The 5,588-nt window shown below is 43.0% G+C and overlaps 1 non-coding gene across 1 annotated transcript; it reads right to left on the reverse strand.

The window, feature by feature from the left end:
- Nucleotides 1-619: 619 nt before the first annotated feature.
- Nucleotides 620-692, reverse strand: trnak-uuu (transfer RNA lysine (anticodon UUU)). Its single transcript has one exon. It is a non-coding gene; the product is annotated as a tRNA-Lys (tRNA).
- Between the last annotated feature and the right edge of the window lie 4,896 nt (nucleotides 693-5,588).

Consider the following 5,588-nt stretch of genomic DNA (forward strand, 5'->3'; position numbering starts at 1 on the left):
GTGCTGTCTTCTTAATTATAGGAGGAGGAAGTGGCTCACCAGGAGGAGTGTGAGCAGCTGAACACGATAATAATTCATCTAAACATCCAATAATCAACATCATCATTGGCATTGGATTCCATTGTCAAAACACTTAATAAATAAATATAAATAGGCTCCAAGAACTGTTATTTTGTTTAACGGTGTATCTTTCCTCATGCCAATGTTTGGTATTTAACTGACGCTTTCATCGGGCTGTTTCAAACACAAATTTGTTGTCTTAAGGGTTTGTCTTGGACTGTATAACTTGAAAGTGAGAGTAATAAAGCTGAGCTCAGTGTGATGTGAGGGTGCATCTAACACACCTACAGCAAAATATTAACTACAACTTTTTCCATACAGTTACACTGTCTAACAATTTGACTTTAAAGTATTGCGTTTAATCCTTCAAATGATCACATTAACGCTCTCCCACCTGAACTAAAGTGGATGTGAGGGAGGTTTTTGGTTTCAGTTTTTCAAATGAAATAGAGAAAAAGCAATCACTGTTAAAAACTGTTCAAATTTAATACAGGTACAAGGACTGCTACCACGGGGCAAAGGGATGTATTTTAAGAAGTGTAAAGAGGTTAACATCAGCCACTTGAACAGGGACTTGAACCCTGGACCCTCAAATTAAAAGTCTGATGCTCTGCCAACTGAGCTACCCAGGACCTTGTCAATGCTGATTTGTCCAACATCTGAGATAACATCCATATTGGCAATCTCGGGTCAATCAATCAATCAATCAATGTTTACTTATATAGCCCTAAATCACTAGTGTCTCAAAGGGCTGCACAAACCACCACGACGTCCTCGGTAGGCCCACATAAGGGCAAGGAAAACTCACACCCAGTGGGACATCGGTGACAATAATGACCCAGTGGGACGTCGGTGACAATAATGACTATGAGAACCTTAGAGAGGAGGAAAGCAATGGATGTCGAGCGGGTCTAACATGATACTGTGAAAGTTCAATCCACAATGGATCCAACACAGTCGCGAGAGTCCAGTCCAAAGCGGATCCAACACAGCAGCGAGAGTCCCGTTCACAGCGGAGCCAGCAGGAAACCATCCCAAGCGGAGGGGGATCAGCAGCGCAGAGATGTCCCCATCCGATACACAGGCAAGCAGTACATGGCCACCGGATCGGACCGGACCCCCTCCACAAGGGAGAGTGGGACATAGAAGAAAAAGAAAAGAAGCGGCAGATCAACTGGTCTAAAAAGGGAGTCTATTTAAAGGCTAGAGTATACAAATGAGTTTTAAGGTGAGACTTAAATGCTTCTACTGAGGTGGCATCTCGAACTGTTACCGGGAGGGTATTCCAGAGTACTGGAGCCCGAACGGAAAACGCTCTATAGCCCGCAGACTTTTTTTGGGGTTTGGGAATCACTAACAAGCCGGAGTCCTTTGAACGCAGATTTCTTGCCGGGACATATGGTACAATACAATCGGCAAGATAGGATGGAGCTAAACCGTGTAGTATTTTATACGTAAGTAGTAAAACCTTAAAGTCACATCTTAAGTGCACAGGAAGCCAGTGCAGGTGAGCCAGTATAGGTATATATGTATGTATATATGTATATAAAGGTATATACAGTATAGGTATATATGTATGTATATATGTATATAAAGGTATATACAGTACAGGCGGAATGTGATCAAACTTTCTTGTTCTTGTCAAAAGTCTAGCAGCCACATTTTGTACCAACTGTAATCTTTTAATGCTAGACATGGGGAGACCCGAAAATAATACGTTACAGTAATCGAGACGAGACGTAACAAACGCATGGATAATGATCTCAGCGTCTTTAGTGGACAGAATGGAGCGAATTTTAGCGATATTACGGAGATGAAAGAAGGCCGTTTTAGTAACGCTTTTAATGTGTGCCTCAAAGGAGAGAGTTGGGTCGAAGATAATACCCAGATTCTTTACCGTGTCGCCTTGTTTAATTGTTTGGTTGTCAAATGTTAGAGTTGTATTATTAAATAGAGTTCGGTGTCTAGCAGGACCGATAATCAGCATTTCCGTTTTTTTGGCGTTGAGTTGCAAAAAGTTAGCGGACATCCAATGTTTAATTTCATTAAGACACGCCTCCAGCTGACTACAATCCGGCGTGTTGGTCAGCTTTAGGGGCATGTAGAGTTGGGTGTCATCAGCATAACAGTGACAGCTAACACCGTATTTGCGTATGATGTCACCTAGCGGCAGCATGTAGATGCTGAAGAGTGCAGGGCCAAGGACCGAACCCTGGGGAACTCCACACGTTACCTTAACGTAGTCCGAGGTCACATTGTTATGGGAGACACACTGCATCCTATCAGTAAGATAAGAGTTAAACCAAGACAGGGCTAAGTCTGACATACCGATTCGTGTTTTGATACGTTCTAATAAAATATTATGATCGACGGTATCGAAAGCAGCGCTAAGATCGAGGAGCAGCAACATAGATGACGCATCAGAATCCATCGTTAGCAATAGATCATTAGTCATTTTTGCGAGGGCTGTCTCCGTGGAGTGATTTGCCCTGAAACCGGATTGAAAGGTTTCACATAGATTGTTAGACGCTAAGTGTTCATTTAACTGCTCCGCAAAAATTTTTTCAAGGATTTTTGAAATAAAGGGAAGGTGAGACACCGGTCGGTAGTTTACCATGAGGTCAGGATCGAGGTTAGGTCTTTTAAGAAGAGGATGAATAACCGCTTTTTTGAATGCTAGGGGAACAGTGCCCGAGGAGAGTGATAAGTTTATAATATTTAGCACTGATGGACCTAATAATACAAAGAGCTCCTTGATCAGTTTCCCAGGAAGAGGGTCAAGTAAGCATGTTGTCTGTTTTATTCCATTTATACGTTGTAACAATTCCTCTAATGTTATTTCCTCAAAACGAGAGAACGAGAGAAACTATTTTGGAGGGCAGTATCCGCCGTATATACCATTGTGTCAGTGTTAATAGAACCCCGTTGTAGCTGGGACGCATTGTCTTTAATCTCCTTTCTAATGACTTCAATTTTCTTACTAAAGAATTGCATAAAGTCATCAGCTGAGTGGGTGGAGCTACTGGAAGGAGTCCCTTGTTGGGTTAGCGATGCTACCGTACTAAACAAAAATTTAGGATCATTTTTATTACGGTGGATGAGATTTGAGTAATATTTAGCTTTAGCTAAGGTAAGCATGCGTTTATAAGTTATTAAACCATCACTCCATGCTTGATGGTGCACCTCAAGTTTAGTCGTGCGCCATTTGCGTTCCAGCTTTCTACATAATAATTTCTGAGCTCTAGTTTCTTCTGTAAACCACGGGGTGCGCTTTTTTGGAGCCTTTTTTAACTTTAGCGGTGCTATGTTATCAATGGTTTCGCGCAGGGTGTCGTTAAAGTTGTTAGTGAGGTTATCAATAGAGCCCACATACTTTGGGAATGGTGCCATTACCGAGGGCAGTAGGTCAGCAAGAGTTGTCGTTGTGGCTGTATTAATGTTGCGGCTGCTATAGCAGTTATTATTATTATTAGTTTGACGAACATGCGTCTGAACCTCGAATTTTATAAGGTAATGATCGGACAATACTTTAGTATACGGGAGTATCGTAACTTTGGAGACGGTGATACCCCTGACAAGCACTAGGTCTATCGTATTACCGTTTCGATGCGTGGGTTCATTTATTATTTGTGTGAGACCACAGCTATCAATTACAGTCTGGAGCGCTACGCACGGTGGGTCCGATGGGGTATTCATATGGATATTAAAGTCCCTCATTATGATTATATTATCGGCGTGAAGGTGAAGGTGAAGGTGAATCAGTCAGCATGTTCAGTGACAAGGTGGCAATTATCCATCCATCCATTTTCTACCGCTTATTCCCTTTTGGGGTCGCGGGGGGCGTTGGCGCCTATCTCAGCTACAATCGGGCGGAAGGCGGGGTACACCCTGGACAAGTCACCACCTCATCGCATGGCCAACACAGATAGACAGACAACATTCACAATCTAGGGCCAATTTAGTGTTGCCAATCAACCTATCCTCAGGTGCATGTCTTTGGAGGTGGGAGGAAGCCGGAGTATCCGGAGGGAACCCACGCATTCACGGGGAGAACATGCAAACTCCACACAGAAAGATCCCGAGCCTGGGATTGAACCCAGGACTGCAGGACCTTCGTATTGTGAGGCAGACGCACTAACCCCTCTTCCACCGTGTAGCCCTTGCCAGAAGCATTTTACTTCAATTTTTAGTGGAGGTTAGCTGCAACAGGTAGAGCTGGTGAAGGCCCAGGCTGCAACAAATAGAAGGTCACTAGATTTTAAAGTCCAACATAAGCAGTCAGTAAAGCCCTGTTTTGGTAGTAAGCCTAATGTAAACTGTGTGTTCCTTTGGCCTAAGATGTTTACAATATACAACTTGTACTACAGTAAAATCAGGCTTCACATAGGGCTAGTGGTGCAATGGATAACGCGTCTGACTACGGATCAGAGGATTCGAGTTTACAGATGAGAAGATTCTAGTTTCAACTTCTGTCTATCTTGTTGTTATTTGTCAATTGAACTGAAACAAAAGTCAGTACCATTTCTTAGGGACTGTTTTTTTGCTTTTAAAATAAATATCTACTAACTGGAACATGCATAAGTTGTCTTTTTTATTGTGAATAGATAACTGGAAGATGTATCTGTTGGTATACTCGGGACATTCAATCAGAATAAAGTGGATGAGGAAAAAGGTGAAACAAAACAAATCTTGCCTGAGCACGGCTTCCTCTTGTTAGAGTAAAACATGTTGGGGCTTGGTCACTAGCATTCAAAGTAGTTGTGACTATTCTGTCTATGAACATGAACAGGGAAGCAAACACATTATCAGTCTGGATGGTTTGTTACAGCTGTGATGGTATAGTGGTTAGTACTCTGTGTTGTGGCTGCAGCAACCCTGGTGTGACTCCGGGTCATGGCACCATAACCTTTCATCAAGCTGTACTTTTTTGATGATGATTTTTGAAAAAAGAGGTATGTTGTTCCCTCTGGTAAGTGGTTGAACAAGATGTGAAACCAACCAGGTACTCTGGTGAAATTAAAAATATCTATTTGATGTCATTACAGTATTGTCCTTGATGCATCATTTAATATGACTGATGTGTGCTTTGTGCTGTTACTTTATCACTTGGTAAAATTGCATTATAAGCTCAGTCAATCAATCAATACTTTCTTTCTTTAGTTTATTTCGAATATGAACGTACTTACGGGCTTCACGGTGGAAGAGGGGTTAGTGCGTCTGCCTCACAATACGAAGGTCCTGAGTAGTCGGGGGTTCAATCCCGGGCTCGGGATATTTCTGTGTGGAGTTTGCATGTTCTCCCCGTGACTGTGGGGGTGTCCTCCGGGTACTCCGACTTCCTCCCACCTCCAAAGACATGCACCTGGGGATAGGCCCCTCCCACCTCCTATGACATGCACCTGGGGATAGGCCCCTCCCACTTCCAAAGACATGCACCTGGGGATAGGTTGATTGGCAACACTAAATGGTCCCTAGTGTGTGAAGTTGTCTGTCTATCTGTGTTGGCCCTGCCATGGGAAGGCGACTTG

This window comes from Nerophis ophidion, unplaced genomic scaffold (assembly GCF_033978795.1).
Source record: "Nerophis ophidion isolate RoL-2023_Sa unplaced genomic scaffold, RoL_Noph_v1.0 HiC_scaffold_48, whole genome shotgun sequence".
In the NCBI taxonomy this organism is placed as follows: Eukaryota; Metazoa; Chordata; class Actinopteri; order Syngnathiformes; family Syngnathidae; genus Nerophis; species Nerophis ophidion.